We start from the raw sequence: 19,305 nt of genomic DNA on the forward strand, positions 1-19,305 counted from the left end.
TAATGCAACATAGGCAATTTATTACTCAAGGGCAACCGGCACTTTATTTGTAGATGAAACAATGAAATATAAAGTTGTTTGCTAGCAGCAACTGCTTCATTAGTTACAGATTTCTTTAATGTGGAATTGTGTAGATGGCTTTTACTAGTTCAGAGATTGTGCATATTTACTGATACTGGTGGACTGTAGAAGTGTGAGTAGACTTTTATGATGGAAATGTTCTGAATTGGGTAGTTTTGTCATTATTGGTGCATGCATTTTGTTTCATTGTTTACTGGAAAAATGTTCAAAACAATACATTTAAAATGCTCTCTAACAACTATACTGCATTGTACAAGGAATATAATTTAATACAATCGGGAAGGTGTATCAAAGAGCACGTGTATGTTCCATGTGCAAGGGGCCTATGATTTGAAAACAGCACAAAGTTAATCTTTATCTGCCACTGGCAAAATGTATTTTCTTTGCATGTGGGATTCAATGCTGTTTCAATGAATTTGAGTTTCAAGGGCAGAGAAGTTTTAATGCTAAGTCTAGTTTCATTGTGAGACTGCATTGCTTTGTTTAGCAGATATTTATTGGTGTTCATGCTATAAAATGCAAAATAAAACTTTTCTAGCAAATCATTTAGGAATTAAGTCACTAAATAATGACAGACATTAAGTTTTAGACGTCATAACCTTCAGAAAAATGCATGCTAAAGCAAGACCTGTTATTCTATCAACTGTCTTAAGTTTATACAAGATCAATTTTTAGTACTGTTTGTATGTTCCCCCAATATATTTGGCCTTGTCCAGATTTCCTGCATTAAGAGGTTGAGAGGTATGTGCAAATAAATTGCTTTATAGAATTAGAAATATCCAAATCTCTCAACTGTTCCCAGTTTTGGCTCAAAATGTTGCTCCCCCCTAATAATCCCTCCACAAAAATAGCAATTTTGGAAGAAAACGTGGAGGCTTTACAATTATAAATAACTAATGATCAGAGTTATACATTACTTTTATTTCAGAAATGCATGTAGATTCTCTAATTTTGTCAGTTGCTCAAGTTAACTGTGCTCATATTAAAATGGTGTCCCTTCTTTGACAGGTTCCCAGCTGTATTGTCTGGCAATTTTATATTTTTGCATCACATTTTTGGTCCGTTTTTCATAAAATTGAGGTTTTCTGGCAAATTAGTGCCAAATCATTAAAGACTGAAGTTAGAAAATAGACATTTGAGTTTCAGATTTCATACCCTTCAAAAATTCATACTAATGCAAGACCTACTACTATTCTATTATCTTTCTAAATTTATAAGGGCAATATTTTAAAAAAAAGTCTTTATTTTTGGGCCTTTGCCTCAGTTTATTTATGGATTTGTTGCTCTAAAAGGTTGAGAGGTATGTGTGTGTGTGTGTGTGTGGGGGGGGGGGGGGTAGCATACCTCTCAACTGTCCGATTTTTGCCCCATATTTTTTGTCTGTTCCTCATAAATGTTGTGATTTTCTAGAAAATCATTGAAGGCTAAAGTTGCTAAATAATGACACATTTGAGTTTTAGACTTCATGTCCTTTAGAAAAATTCATACTAGCACAAATCCTGTTATTCTAGCATCTTTCTAAGTTCACGAGAGCATTATTTAATATCTGTCCCTGTTTATTTTAGGCTTTGTCCATATTTCTTGCACTAAGAGGTAGGTGGGGTATGTGTGTGAATGAAACACCCTAGTTAGGGGTAGCAGGTGGTTAGTAATTCACTCAAGCTCAAAACCTGTACCTTAGTTACAGAAAACAAAAGCATGAATACTCTACCCCAACTACCATGCTGCATTTTTCAAAGAACTGACTTTCAGGTTCATTTTCAAGTCAAGGAACCGAGTTTGAGTGAATTTATATTATATTACTGAAGAGGCATTACAGCGAATGCCTCTTCATTGATACTAAAAGAGCGAACCGTGAATTACAAGAATGGCCGTAGCTTGGCTGGGGAGGGGGGTAGCAGTTTGAGAGCTTTGAGTACAAATTTGAAAATCCTAACTAAACCTCTGTTTTGGATGGGACATGTTCTGCAGGCCAGCAATTGGTCCAACACACTTAAGAGGGATGATCTTTTGGTGTATAAGAAACATGAACAACAGACTTCGGAACCGATCAGGTTTGTTACAACATATGGTAGGAATTCTGATGCACTCATCACTGGTGTACACAAGCATTGGAAGATTCTACAGTGTGATCTGAATTTAGGAAACACGCTACCAGACAGATGTTCATTCTCTTTTTGTAAAGGAAGGAATCTTGCTTCTGTTTTCCATGCTGCCATTGTACTCACTGCAACAAAATATTTAAATCAAAACAATTCACCAGCAAAAATTGTCGTATTGTTTATGATGTAAAATTCTTTGCAAATTGCAGTAGTGAATGGCTAATCTACATTGGCCAAGCATCATGTCCATTCAGGCTGAGGATCTCGGAGCATATGAGTGACATTAAAAACAAAAAATCCAGAAGTGCACTTTATAAACATTATATAGCACATACTACTGCCAAGTTTACTTTTATGATAATTGACATAGTCAAAGGGAATAAACTAAATAAAACAGGGTTGCATTCTATTTTGGACTCTAAAGATAAGAAATGGATTGTCAAGTTAGGTGGGTTGTTCCCACCTGGACTTAATGAGCAATTTTAGAGCAATCAATTGGAAATTGCATTGTAATATTTGTAGGTATATAAGACAAATGGAGATATAGATTTGCTTCACACTGATGAAGGCTGTGTTGTTTACCAGCCGAAACCAGTTTGGTTTATTTGTTTTTATACTTGAAATAATAAATATTTTTCAATTCCAGTCTCACTGTTTTGCTGGCTCCTAGTTAAAAACCATGATGAGACACTGCTGCAGGGCCAGTACCAGGGCTCCCACTACAAAGTGGAGGCCTGGGACCATCTCGCATGTGACCTCACCAGTGCTACTGGCATCCCCCGGTCTGATGAGCAGGTAGGGAACCACTATGCCGACCTAAAGCGTAGGAAGGGGGTGCTCTTGGTCAAGTGGATCCAAGATGGATGGGCCCAGAATGCTCCAGTAGTGTGTAAGTATCACTATCAAGTAGTTTGTAGCAAATACTAGCCTGAGAATGTGATAGACAGATATGCATAATGTGTGTTTTTCTCCCCTACAGCTGCAGCAGAAAGGGCTGTGAACATTAAAGCCCATGGTGACAGAGTGTTGAGGCTGCATCGACAGGCTGGTGAGTACAAATCTATTTTGCAGCATATTGTTAAAATAGCTAAGAAGGAGTACTTTGCTTACTGCTAGTAAGTATACTGTGACTGTGTGAACTGAATAAATAAAGTATGACGGACGAATATTGAAGTACAATAAAGACCATTAAAAATGTTTGTGTTTATTCTGGTATGTTGTTGTATACATATATAGACTGTATACAGGTTCTTCACAGCAAATATGGCTGTGACAGCATACATTAACTGAGGTTCATCTGTGAACAAGCCATTAGGAGAAACCGTACATGGTGTAGCTGTAAAATGAGATATAATAAATTAAATGTGAAATATATACTGCACTAAGCTCTGAACCCTGATTAGTAATTTGAAAAGTATCAATGCATGTACCATGCAGCATTGCCTTGTGTTAACCTTTGCTTTCCAGGTTGTAGTAATCCAAAGGAGTAATGCACAGTACAATAACTATCTGTCATGCATGCATCGTAGGATTACAAGTTCAAGCTGTCTAACCAAGAGAATATTAGGAAGAAACCATTGAAACAAAAAACAGCAGTTCCCCAGTAGCTCAGTGTGATGAGAAATAGCTTAGTTGTTAATTTTGCACACCCAAACACGGTTTGAATCCAGGGAGTGGTACTAAGATGTGTGCAAATCTACACACAAGGAATCAGGAATAAATGTAAAAACAGTCAGGTAGTGTTAACAAATATTTTCCCCACAGGTTTTACGGGTATGTACTAATAAACTGTGTGCAACTGTTGTCCCACCAAATGCCTGCAAATGTCAGCAGGTTAGGTACATACAATATGCACCCTTCCCGAATCATACCTCTCAATTGTACAGATATTCACTGAATGTCCAGATATTTGTCTCAGATTTTTGGTCCGTTTCACATAAAGTAGTGGTGTCATGGCAAATCAGTGGCAAACCATTATAGACTGAAGTTACAAAATAATGATAGACATACAAGTGTCAGATGTCATATCCATCACATAAGCCATGCAAATGCAAAACCTGTTATTTCATCAACTTTCTAAGTTTGTAAGAACAATATCTAAAAATTGTCCATATTTATGGGCCTTTGTCCCACTCTTATGTATGGCTTTGCCCAGATGTCATGATCTAAGAGGTTGAGAGGTATGTCTCTGATACATGTCTCTCAAGTGTCATGCTGTCACAGCTACTGGTCACTGCTGCAAATAATTCTGGACACAGATAGGAAACCAGTTGACATATGCCAGTAGCACGCTCACAGTTCAGAGTACCCCTCCTGTGCCAGATATGTACCGCTGACATGTACGAGTCCCCTCTATTCATGTACCCAGAGTTGTCACAGTTTGCCTCATACCATTCCAGGCTGACAGTTTAATATGTATTTTTGTACTACAGAAGCTATGGCCATAGGTAGATGTAAAGTGAGGGCAGACCAATAGAGTATTGAGCAGTACTATTGTGGAAAATAGAAGCATAGACAGTTGTTAATGGATTTTCTGTCTCCCCCCTCATCTGCATCAATAATTATTTCTCATATACTACGGGTATGTTGTGCTCCAACCCTAATGTTGGGACTTGTGTTATATTATTGTTAATATGTTTGATTGCTTGCATGTTAACATATCTTGTTCAAATACCATTGCTGGTAGCCTGTTGCCATCAATGTTACTGGCATGCTGTTATGATGCATACTGTTGTTCCATTTATGCATGTGTTCTGTTTGTTATGCAACTGTTGCAAATCTGTTTTATGGGGTTAATTGGAACACCCATGCATGCTGTTATAACTAATCTTGAAATGTGTTGTTCATGACTAACCAACATATTTTGTAAAACTTCAACACCATAGTGCATTTGGGAAGGGAGATCCCAGAAAATCCACCTATCCCACATCATCTGGCTGTGGCACTGGGCCCCAACACATCTGGGACCCAACCCAGATCTCCCTTGTCTTCTATCCTGCACCCCCTTTGGGTGGAACTGCCACAGGGGACGGGGCCCGCCCCCCCGGGAGCGGGAGCAGACAGGAGGTTGTCACCCACAGTCAGGTCCAGGGTTTGGTGTGCAGCACTCTTCAATCCAAGTTTGGAGAGCAGCTGCACCAGATTGAGGGATGTCTGGCACACCTCGATGGGCAGGCCGCCCCTCCTGTCCAGACCCCAGCATAGCCACTTTTGGGGCTGTGAAAGTGCAGTGGTGACTGCCCATGGGTGGGGATCGCAGTCCCACTGTAACCATATGGGGGCCCATGTGCTTTGGATTCCCAACCACCCTCCCCATCAAATGTGTTTACCCCCCTCATGTGTCATATACTGCCCTGTCTGCTGTCTTGTCTGTCTTGTCTTTCTCCCTACCCAACCTCCCTCTGCAGATGTACCTGCAATCCTTACCCAACATCCCACTCTCACCTTAAAAAAAAAGAAAAGGGTGTCTGTCCCAAAAAATAAATATTGCCCCATACATAGCAGTCCATTTCTCACGTGTCCACTGGACACATGTAATCCAGTCCAATTGGCTTGACAACACATTTCTGTTGTCCTCACCCCTCTGTCTGCAGTTTAAGTGTCCACATTCACCTCCAAATTCTGTACAAATGCATAGCTATTGCTGTATAAAAAATAGACAGCTATGGACCTTCCCTACATGTGTCCTGCACATCCCTAGCTAATTTTCATATTGTTTTTTCCCTCTGTGTGCCCCTTTTCACCACTTTCCTAACACCCCTTTTTCTTTTCTTTTAAAGAAATTAGCATGGGTGTAAGCAGGAGTAATCAAGTTTGTGTGACGATAAGATAAGCCAACACAGGTTAAACATCTGTATGGTTAACCATATATTACCATTGCGCAAACGCATGAAAACCCGCTTACAACTGCTTTAATCACTCTGTTTCCATCAGCCACTATTCTGCCTAGCAACAACATAATCAGCGCTGTCAAGTCTTAAACCCAAGACCCTGTACACCACAATCAGAACAATGTACCACTACACCATTTGAGTTCTAAGGACTACTCATGCTTTTTCAAACATATTTATTTATTTATTTATTTTATTTTATTTTACATTTGTTGACCAGGCTAGTCTAACTGAATGCATGTCCATTTTCAGTAGAGGCCTGGGGAAATAAGCGCTGATGAGAACAATAACAAAATGATATATACAAAAATTAATGTAAACAAGGTACAATGCAGTTACATTAGGGAGACTAATCAAAGAGATTAGAAGTTCATAACATATAGCAAAATATGCAGGTATAAGTAGTATCATTCAAATGCAGTTTAAATACATAGTATATAGAAGAGAAGGCAGCTGATCATATACACTTTATTAGTACAAAAGTATTTACATTAATAATATTCAAGAAGATGTAAGTAATATTATGTAGAAGTAGAAGGTTAGTTGTTCTTAAGAAAGGGGATAGATTACTGGGAAGAGGAGTGCAGGATGAACCTAGTAAGATGAGCTAGTTGATCAGTCAGGTTCAGTACAGGGGCACAACCAGTGTGTTTTGAGGAAAAGTTTCAGTTTGGTTTTGAAACGTGATATAGAGGGAAGTGAGGAAAGTTCACTGGGGAGAAAGTTCCAGGCTTTTCCAACAGTATTAGAGAAGAGAGAGTCTCCAGCCCTGTTGTTTGATTTGCAAATATTGACAAGAAGTTTATGGGATGAACGTAAGGTCTTCAGATTGTTGTAGGGGGTGATGAGGGTAGATAGAATAGCGGTATTTGTTGGATGGTGAAGGGTTTTATGGACAATGGTCAGTTGGTGGAATTTAAGCTGATTTTGTAATTCCAGCCATCCTAGCTGTTTTAGATTATAACAGTGGTGGGTTCTGAAAGGGTTACCTGTAGCAAATCTGGCTATGTTATTGTAGGAGGTTTCCATTTTATTAAGGTTGTTTTTGGATAGATTAGTATATATATATATATATATATATATATATATATATATATATATATATATATATATATAGGCGAGGCATAGAGGAGAGTTGAAATTAGGTGGGTATGAGCTATAGTTATTCTAGCTGCAAGAGAGAGGAAGTGTTTGATCCTGTAGAGAGAGCCTAGTTTTCTATTAACAGTTTTTATAGTATTGTTGATATGGGTGTCGAAGTTAAGGTTGTTATCTATGGTGATACCTAGTAGTTTGGTAGTTGGATCTGGGGAATGAGAGTACCATTATTGGATGTGACTGTGAAATCTATAGGGCTTGACTTGTGAGTAGAGGTAGAAAGGAGGATCTTAGTTTTTTGGGGTTCAGAAGGAGACAGCGCTGTGTAAACCATTGTTCAACTGTGTTAAACACCTTTTGGGTAAGGGAGTTAAGTTATGATATAGATGTGGCTGAGCATACAAGTGTGACATCATCTGCATATTGTATGCATGTTGCTTGGGGGATTGCTAGGTGAAGGTCATTGATAAATACAGAAAACAGGAGAGGTCCTAGAATGGACCATTTAGGGACACCAAGGTTAATGGGGAGGTTGGTAAATAAAGTGTTGTGCCAGAGTACAGCCTGTTGTCTGTTATCTAAAGAGGACTGTAACTATTTTATAGCTAGTGGCTCTAGTGACAGGGATTTGAGGATATTTATAAGTATCTGGTGGTTTACCATATCGAAAGCTTTAGACAGATCTATAAACAGTGCAGAGGAAAGCAAATTGAGGTTACGGTTTTTATTAATGCAGTCAGTAAAGGAAAAGAGGGCAGTAGTAGTGCTGTGGGAAGGTCTGAAACCATGCTGGCAGCTGGAAAGTAAATTATTTTGGATTAGGTGGTCTAGCAATTGCTTGTGGATGCATTTTTCCATGAGCTTAGCTAAGGGAGAAAGTAGGGCTATGGGACGGTAATTGGAGAATTCAGTACAGTTTCCACCCTTGTGAAGGGGGATAATATGGGAGACCTTCCAGATTCTAGGGATGTGTCCTTCAGGGATGGTTCTATTAATGAGAATGGAAATGGGATAGGCAATGGATTTGGCTGCTATTTGCAGATATTCAGCGGGTAGTTGGTCTGCTGAAGGAGAGCATGGTTTTAGTTTTAGGAGAAGGGTAAGAATATATGAGTTGGGACTGGTTGGAAGAGAAATGTAGGGGGCGGGATAGTGTTAGATTTGATTAAACTTAAATTCTGAGTTGATAACTGACTAGCAAGAGTTTGAATGGCTTCAGTAAAAAATGTATTAAAGGCATTGGCAGTCTGCTTGGGATTATCCTGGTTTGTGCCTTGTGGGTTTGGTGTGATGGATTAACCAGGGTGTAGTAATTGGTTAATACTTGCCCAGAACTTTTGTGGTTTATTATGGTGATTCTGCTGGAATTGTATGTAGTAGTTTCTTTTGTCAGACAGTATAGCTTTTTTAGTGTTATTTCTCAGTTGTCTGAAGATTTTTTGGTCTACTGGGTTTTTAGTTAAATGAGATTTCTTCCAGTATTTATTTCTGAGATGGATTTTTTTGCCTGGTTTCTTTTGAAAGCCATGGGGCAGATTTAGTTCTCATTCTAATAGAGCTGGGTGGTGCATGGTGGTCTAGTATGGCTAGGAAGTTAGAATTAAAGTGATTAACACCTTCCTCCAGTGGGAGTTTTTTCAAGGGGGACCAGTTTCATGCTCTAAGTTCTCCTTGGAAGAGATTGGTGTTAAAGTTTTTTTTGGTTCTTATAGTCCTAAAAATAGTTGGAATGGGTAGATTGGTTTTAAGCCTGATATAGGTAAATGAGTGATCACTTACATAATCAGGGAGGGTTCCTGCTTCATAAGTTTGGGCATGGTTATTGATGAGTATCCAATCTAAGGTGCTTTCCTTCTTATTAAGCTTGTTTATCCCGGTGGGGGAGGTAATGGTTTGCATAAAACCAAATAGGTTAATATGGGTGGTAGGGTGGTTACTGCTACAAATCTTCCAATCAATATTAAAATTGCCTAGGATTATGGTTTCTTGGGGTAAGTTCTGAGATAACCAACAAAGGGTATTTTCTACAGTGGTAATGTTGTTACCAGGAGGAAGATAGATACAGATTATATCGATAGATTTTAATGTATCGTGCGGTGCAGTCATTCAACAGTAGGGAAAAGAGTATGTAGAATCAGTCTGGTTTTGTATAGATACATATATGGGCTCACTACATAATCTCAAAATTTTGAAATATAGAATTTCAAAATCTTGAGACAATATAGCTGAAACCCCTAAATACTGAAAGACCAGAACCGCGAATTTCAATATCCTGAAGTTCAGAGATGTTGAAGTAGCGCTTCTGGTGTTGTAATTTGTGAATGTATAGGTGGAAGGTCAAGTAAGTCTCTATGTTTAAGTGTGTTGCTTAGGGGTTTAGTGTGTGTGTAAGTGTGTGTTGTGACTGTGATGTGTGTGTGCGAGGAGAATATAGGTGTGTGGTATTGTTTTCCCTGTGTTTGTCTGTGTAGTGCAACCTTGGTGTTAGAATATTTAAGTGGCGGGTGTGGGGGGCGCAGTCCCCCACATGGGGAGTGCAGGGGGGCTTGCCCCCCTTCTTGTATGTAGTGTAGGTTTGTGTGTTTCTGTTTTGGGTGATGGTGTGTGTATGTGTATGTGTGTTTGGTGTATGTTTAATGCAGTGTTCGGGATTTTGAAATTCACAGTTCTGGTCTTTTGGTATTTAGGGGTTTCAGCTATATGGTCTCGAGATTTTGAAATTCGATATTTCAAAATTATGAGATTATGTAGTAAACTCACATATACACATGTATATATGTATGGAGATGCATATATATGGAAAAATAAATACATAATATAAACAGAGATATACATATAAAAAAAATATATATATATAAAATATATGGGTCTACTTTTGATTGCCGAAAACACACTTTCTCAACAACCATAAGATCGAACCCATTTAAGCGAAAGTGCACTAAATTGAAAGTGCACTTTCGCAAAAGCTCATCTCCGAAGCAAATTACAGTAGGGATAAGAAAATATATCCTTTTTTCCACTGTAGTGCGATCTCAGAGTTAATATATTTAAGTAGGGGGGTGTGCAGGGTGGCTTGCACCCCTGAAAAATACTGTTTAAAGTATTTTTTTGTTTTTTTGTCCAGTTTGGAGAACTGGATTTTGCGAAAGTGCACTTTCAATGTAGTGCACTTTTGCTTTAATGGGTCTCAATGTTTCTTGTTTGAAATTGTGAAATTCTGATCAAGAAACATAGACCCAAAATATATACATATATGCATATATGTATATATATATATATATATATATATATATATATATATATATATATATATAAAATTATGTATAAAAAGGAGAGAAAAATATATATATATATATATATATATATATATATATATATATATATATATATATATATATATATATATTTATATAGATCTAGGACTACTGAAAGAAAGTTCAATAGTCCGAATCCACAATCACCGAACACACTTTAATGAAAGCGCTTTCATTGAAAAAGTGCTTTCGTTAAAGTGCGTTAAAAAACAAACAAACAATAACTCTACTTTTATATAGGGGGGCAAGCCCCCCTGCACCCCTATGTGGAGGACTCTGCCCCCCACCCCCCTACTTTAATATTCTCACTCCGAGATTGCACTACAGTGAAGAAAAGGGAATATTCCCTTATTCGCACCGTAGTACGATCTCTGCAACAGTCATCCCCCCACGACTCCCTCTAGTTGCAGGCATACTTCCGCGAAAGTGCTTTTTCGGTAAAAAGCACTTTCGCAGAAATATGCCCGGCTGTTTGTGCTTCAATGAAAAGTTCCTTTGGGGATCAGTATGGATCCCATTATGTCAAGAATCTAAATGGCAATGCTCAGATCTGCTCTGAGCTTCAACAGAATGTGCATTAAATATACTGATCCCAAGGATATTGCCAATATCCTGGCAGATTGATTTAGTGCCAACTTCACCTCCCTCTCACCCCCTAAAGGGCCCATCTCAATACCAAAAGATTGCCAAATTCCGGTAATCAGGGCCACATAGGTGGAAACCGCACTCTCCAAAGCTAAGAATACAGCATCCATGGGACCAGATGACATCCCCGGCTGTGTACTACATGAACTACAAAATGAACTGGCACCTCATCTAAGTGTCTTGTTTAATCATAGCCTCACCTCAGGCTTCATGCCCACTGAGTGGCACACAGCTACAGTTATCCCACTCCACAAGGGGAGATCCACCTTGGATCCTGGAAACTACCGTCCCATCAGTTTGACGAGCCTGCTCTGCAAGGGCATGGAATGCATTATCATGGAACTTATAAACAAAGACATTGGCAACCTTCAAACACTGGACCCCACCCAGTTTGGGTTTGTGAAGGGCCAATCTTGTCTCCTGAACCTGATTGACTTCTTCAAATCAGTCTCCAGAGCTGTGGATGAGGGTGAGGCAGTCCACACATCCTATATGGACCTCGCCAAGGCCTTTGACACCATCCCCCACTCTGGAATCATAGATAAACTAACTAAGCTGGGCGTAAATCCCTACGTCACTCGATGGATTGCTAATTGGCTTACTGACAGAACCCAGACTTCAAAAGTAGCCAATTCCAAATCCAGCTCCAAACAAGTGACAAGTGGAATACCTCAGGGTTCAGTCCTAGGACCACTCTTGTTTGGCATCTACTTCTCTGAAGTACAGGTCAACACTAAGGGACTCTGGCTAACAACGTTCGCAGATGTCTGCAAACTGGGAGCCATTACTGAATCCCCAAATGATGTGGATATTTTACAAAAGGGCCTTACAGAAACAGCTGCCTAGTGCCAGAGCCATGGGCTCAAGCTTAATGCCAAGAAATGTATAGTTATCCCTTTTGGAAAAAAACATGTACCCATGAATTACCACATAGGTGGCAGTACACTAAACATCAAAAGTGTGATGAGAGACTTAGGGACACAGGTGGACAGTAGTCTCACTTTCGATAACCACATTGACACAACAGTCAGGAAATCCTTCTATGTGGCACACCTCATCACTAAGGGCTTTTCATCCAGAAAAAAAGGAGGTCATTGTCCCACTGTACCCATCCATCATTAGACCCATTATAGAGTATAATGCTCCATTTGGTATGTACCTCACAAGACATCTGCAACAGCTGGAAAGGCTACAGAGATACCTCACTAACAGAATCACAGGCCTAAATCAGATGCCATATGCTGACCATTGAAAAAAACTCCAGCTATACTCTGTGGCATATCGTCTACTCAGAGGCGATCTCTGCTTAACATACAAGGCCATGTCAAACCTGAGCTGTTGGACATGTTCCACTTAAAGAAATCCCAATCCCTCAGAGCCACATGCTCCAGGGATCTAAACCTTGTCATCACAATGAACAAATCATGCTGGAGGGATAGGTTCCTGACCCAGACACTCCCCATACTCTGGAATAGACTGCCCCTACATGTCAAGCAGAGCACCTCCCTGGCCATCTTCAAAAGGAACCTTGATGATTGGATGGGAGATAGGAAATTCATCCCGGGGATCATGTCAGTCACCCTGCTAGACAGAGGTCCAGAGAAGTAAATATTGTGGGAAGAAATATCCAGGGAATTGTTATGGCTAGGCTTGTATAGGCCCTAGGGCCAATAACCTAGTACCAACCTATGAACCTATGAACCTATATATGCTCTTAGTGCAAGAAATCTGGCCAAAGGCTGTGAAAATGGGGGGACAATGGGCCAAAACTAGGGACATATTTTAAACTCTTATAAATGTAGACTGTTGCCAGAGTGACAGGGTTTGTTGCATCATACATGTGCTGAAGGATGTGAGCTCTGAAACTAAAATGTATGTCATTATTTTCTGTTAGAAATCCTCAGGTCATCACAGTGATTTACGAGGGAAATAAAAATAATGAATCAGTGGAACAGACCAGAAATATGAGCAATAATCCTCAACATTCTGAAACAATCCGGCTAGTCAAGATGTAAGCCCAGAACCCCTTAGTGCAACAAATCTGGACCAAGCCTGACAAAGTGGGGGAGAAAGCCATGAAAATATGGACATATCTAAAATACTGTAGTAGATAAGCTGACACAGCTGCTGCAGTAACACCCTCCTGTCTGTCCTAACATATATTGACTGAAATAGCACAAGTCCAACACTCAATTACTTCTCACTAGTTAGTGAATTAAATCATCACATCATCCCACAGATGTGTCAGAAATACACAACTCTTATGGGGCCAGGTAACAGTACATCCTACAAATATATGGACATAACATCACATTAGGGAAACTACACTCAGCTGCTAAGCATGTCACCAAGCACCGATCAAACTACACTCAGACTGACACAACACTAACTGAAATCCACTATGTGGAATTCCACATGCATTTGCAAATATATCAGGCACTACAGGGATGTAACAGGGATGTAACAGCACTGACAAACAGACACCAGTGTGAAAGTACATACCCACAACCAATTTCACCACAGTCACAGTGACATACTGGTAAGCCAAATGAACAGTAAAGTATAAGGACTGTGTGAACCAAATAATTTCATCATGTTTGCCACTCACACACTACTCCTACATATACTGGCCCAATTCGCAGTGTAGTATGATGCTTGACCATGGTATGGGGCATGTCTCAGTCTGCCCCTACAAACTTACACAGCCAATACACCAACATAAACTGGAGCAGCATGCACAGTCAGATAGAAAAGGAGCCATAACACATACATCTACCCCCCTCCCAGCACAGGCTAAATAACATTTATACACTACACTGCTACACAATCCTGACAGTCTGTCAACAATTGCCAGAAATGCACAGACCTCTCAACTGTCCAGAGTCCCACGGAATGTCCAGGCTTTGTCCTCATATATAAGCCTATTACACATAACATGTCTGGCATTCTGATACATCACTGAAATGGTATCAGGAATGAAGGCACTAAATAAATGATATACCTTATCTATCAACCTCTTACTGCATGACATCTGGACAAAGCCTGACATACTTGGGGGACAGAGGCCAAAAACAGGCGCATATGTGAAATATTGCTGCTATAAACTGAGACAGTTGCTGGTGTAACAGGGTTTGTTGTAACATATTTTTTCTAAAGGATATGAAGTCAGAAACAAAAATGGATGATACCATTTACCAACTACAATCTCCACAATAAAGTGTCTGAGGAACACACCAAACATGAGAGTCCAAAATCTGGCCATTCTGCGGATAGCCCTACAGTTGAGAGTTATGTCAACCACATAACACTGTCAGACTTAAAAGCATGCAGAAAAGCCATGTCCACACAAACCTTGTTAAATTAGCATTACTTCAATGGTATAATGGTAATACTTACATTATGTCCCTATGTCTGGAAAATTCTCCCCCAGTTTGTTGGGCTGTCTCCACAGTTTTCATTGTAAGAGGTATTTTCAACTACCCTCTGTGATGGTGCTGTTCACACACCTCCATGAAGTACTCCTCACAGGCAAGGAAAAGGGCCAATGTACATATGAAGTACTCAATTAATAGGAGTGTGTTGCCAGGCCACTGGCTATAGGAATAACAACACAGCTGTTCTGCATACAATTAGCAAGTGGGGGACATCAATTGGTGCATAGGCTGTCAGCTGTTCATGAGCATTACCTACAAAAGGCAAGCTGCTGCCTTTGCAAAACAGATGTATACCTTACATCTCAGAGAGAGAGAGACAGACAGACAAACCAACCAACCAACCAACTAACCAACCAACCAACCAACCAAACAACCAACCAACACATATTGAATTCAAACCAACCATACTTAGAAAAAAAATAGGTATGTCAAGCAGGTAAGCATGTAATGGAATGCAGTAGGGGGTATGTAATAATGGGAAATAGGAAGTTCAAAAATATATCTCAACAACACTTGTTCTACTGGTACATTGCTGATCAGAACCTATGGCCATATCATCTGGGTCTTTCAGCAGTGACATATATCACAGCTCAGGCCCCTGGGTCACCCCAGGAAAGGATGGCTCAAATATGACTACTACTGGAGTGTGTGTTGAACAATATTGACTGTGACACTGTTAGGCCAACTACTGGGATGTCATAGATAGCTATATGTTAATTGCAAATACAACTATGATATACATGTTTGTCTCAGAAATGTGAGAGACCTATACAGGGTATTTGCATAGTAAACTACTGTTGCAGATGTGTGTGTTGAACTACATGTGAAATACTGAGCTCATACTATTCAACTTTCCAGTGTTATGCACACTAACCATATGTGTGCCTCATATTTGTAGTCATTTACTCATAGAGTTGTGTTATGTCTGGAAAATCATTGGCAACATGTGACGACAGACATTACAACATCTCCTTCTCTTTCTTTTGTCTGTTCCCATTAGGGGTCAACACAGTGGATCATCTGTCTCCATTTCTTCCTGTCCTCTTGCTCTGTCACACCAACCATCTACATGTCCTCTATCACCACATCCATAAACCTTACTGTAGGCCTTCTTCTTGTCCTCTTACCTGGAAGATTCATCCTTACCATCCTTTCCTCAATATACTCAGCATCCCTCCTCAGCACATGTGCAAACTAACATAATCCTGCTACTCTCTGGCTTTGTCTCCAAACCGTACAACCTGGGATGACAGTCTAAATACATATTCTTAATCCTGTCCACCCTTGTCACACCCAGTGTGAATCTTAACAACTTTAACTCTGCCATGTCCAGCTCTGACTCCTGGCTTTTTGTCAATGCCACTGTCTCCAACCTATATAACATAGTTGGTCTCACTACCCTCTTGTAGACCTTCCCTCTGACTCTTAATGGTACTCATCTGTCACAAATCACTCCTGACACTCTTCTACATCCTCCCCATCCTGCCTGTACTCTCTTCTTCACCTCTCTTCCACACACGTCATTACTCTGAACTGTTGATCCCAAGTATTTACACCCATTCACCTTTGCAAACTCTACTCCCTGCATCCTCACCATTCCTCTATCCTCCCTCCCATTCACACACATATATTCTGTCTTAATCCTGTTGACCTTCATTCCTCCCCTCTCTAGAGCATATCTCTATCTCTCCATGATCTCCACAACCTGTTCCCCACTCTCATTACTGATCACAATGTCATTTGTAAGCATCACAGTCAATGGGGACTCCTGTCTGATTTTGTCTGTCAACCTGTCCATCACCACTGTAAATAAGACAGGGCTCAGGACTGATCCCTGATGTAATCCCACCTCCACCTTAAATGCATCTGTCAGTCCCACCGCAGAACTCACTGCTGTCACACTACCATTGTACATATCCTGTAGCACTCTTACAGATTCCTCCACCACTGCTGACATCCTCATATAATACCACAACTCCTCTCTAGGCACCCTGTCATATACTTTCTCTAAGTCCACAAACACACAATGCAACTCCATCCGACCTTCTCTGTACTTCCCCATCAAAACTCTCAGAGCAAACATCGCATCTATAGTGCTCTTTCCTGGCATGAAACCATACTGCTGATCACTAATCCTCACCTCCTTTCTTAACATAGCTTTAACTACTCTTTCCCATAATTTCATGCTGTGACTGATCAGCGTTATAACTCTGTAGTTACTACAGCTCTGCACATCACTCTTATTTTCATAATCTGTACCCAACCACTTTTTCTCCACTCCTCATGCATCCTCTCACTTTCCAAAATTTCATTAAACAATCTGAATAAAAACACCACTGCCATTTCTCCTAAACACTTCCATGCTTCCACAGGTATGTCATCTGGACCAACAGCCTTTCCATTCTTAATCCTCTTCATAGCTATCCTTATTTCCTCCTTGCTAATCCATTGCACTTCCTGATTCACTATACCCACATCATTCACCCTTCTCTCTCTCTCTCATTCTCTTCATTCAACAGCCCCTCAAAGTAGTCTTTCCAGCTGCTTAACACACTCTCCTTGCTTGTGAGTACGTTTCCCTCATTATTCTTTATCACCCTTATCTGCTGCACATCCTTTCTAGCTCGGTCCCTCTGTCTAGCCAATTGGTACATGCCTTTTTCTCCATCCTTAATGTTCACCCTTTCATACAATCCTTCATATGCCTCATCCTTAGCCTTCGGCACCTCTCTCTCTTTGCCATGCACCTCATCTCCATATACTCCTGTCTACTTTCTTCATCTCTCTGACAATCTCACTTCTTCTTTGCCGACCTCTTTCTCTGTATACTCCCCTGTACTTTCTCATTCCACCACCAGGTATTCTTGTCCTCCTTCCTCTGTCCAGATGTCACACCAAGTACCTTTCTAGTCATCTCCATTACTAGCTCTGCTGTAGTTACCCAGATATTCAGTAACTCTTCACTGCCACCCACTGCCTGTCTTAACTCTTCCGTGAACTCAACCTCATGATCACCCTCTTTCAGTCTCCACAATTTGATCCTTTGTGCTGCCATCACGCTTCTCCTCCTCCTCTTTTTCACCAACATTATCCCAAAAACCAACAGTCTATCCTGCCTAACTACACTTTCCCCTGTCATCACTTTACAGTCTCCAATCTCCTTATAATTGGCCCTCCTGCATAGAATATAATCCACCTGTGTGCATCTTTCTCCACTCTTGTATGTCACCCTATGCTCCTCTGTCTTGTTAAAATACATATTTACCACAGCCATGTCCATCCTTTTTGCAAACTCCACCACCACCTCACTTTCTGCATTCCTTTGCTTAACACCATACCTACCCATCATTTCTGCATCTCCTCTGTTCCCTTCATCAACATGGCCATTGAAATCTGCACCAGTAACCACTCTCTCACCCTTGGGTACAGTCATCACCACTTCATCCAACTCACTCCAAATTTTTTCTGTCTCATTCATCGCACGCGCAATTTGCGGAACATATGCATTAACAACAGTCATCATTACACCATCAATTTCCATCTTCATAAACAACACTCTATCCGACACTCTTTTCTCCTCCAAAAACACTCTTGGTGTACTGTTCCTTCAGGATAACTCGCACACCATTTATCCTCCCATCAACACCAAGATAGAACAATTTGGACCTGACTCCGATACACCTAGTCTTACCCCCCTTCCATCTGGTCTCTTGCACACAAAAAATATCAACCTTCCTTATGTCCATCGTGTTAGCTAGCTCTGTCCCCATACCAGTCATACCGCCAACATTAAACATTCCTACCCTCATTACCACACTCCTAGCCTTTCTCCTCTCTTCCTGCCATATAAGTGTCGGACATCCTCCAGGGTACATTTGTGAATGCAAAGGCTACTGTGCTATCAAATGACTCAAGTGTGTTACAGCAATACTAAGAAAGTGTCACAAATTTTGGCCCATTGCCCCCCACGTATGTGTGGTGTCCTCTAGATGTCCTGCTCTAACTGGTTGACAGGAATTACTGAGCAGGAAGAGTGTAAATACAGTGTGCCATACTAACATAGAACAGAAATGTATATCAGGTATTACCTGTGCACATGTATGTATGAGTAGGTATGGCTGCCTCATAACAACAGACATGGGATGCAGAACATCAGGTAAATAAGCTGCACATGTTGTACATGTGTGTAATCTTAGTTTTTCTGCATTCAACAGAGTTAGTTTTCTACAGCTACTGGGTGTTGCATTGCCCTGACACAGACATGGGTACTAGAATAAGCATGATTATCAGGTTGGAGTTAGAGAAGCTTCCAACTGTGTTATGGCCTCATGCCTATGCCTACTGCAAACAACTATATGGCCACCTACATAGCTGTATGGACTCAGAAATACCTTACTTGTAAAACCTGTCTCCACCAAAGTAGAGTAATCCCCTATGCTGGACAGCAGCAATACACAAACCACATAATTGGTCGCTATATTGGCTGTACAGGGCAAAGTAGGAGCAGGTAACAACTTGGCAGCAAGTCAGTCTTTGTCTGAATGAGCATACTGTATAAGGTCACAGGTGGATTACTATAAGGCTAACTATGAGTACAAATTGGACACATCTACCAAGGGCAATTACAAGGCCATCTTCACATATGCAATCTCAGAGGCAACCTCTCAACCCATCCTGTAATGGTGTGCAATCAAACCACATACACACACCATAGCTATAAACAACCTGCTGCAGACATGTT

The sequence above is a fragment of the Protopterus annectens genome, chromosome 15.part0, assembly GCF_019279795.1.
Source record: "Protopterus annectens isolate FY-2018-M chromosome 15.part0, PAN1.0, whole genome shotgun sequence".
Lineage (NCBI taxonomy): Eukaryota > Metazoa > Chordata > Ceratodontiformes > Protopteridae > Protopterus > Protopterus annectens.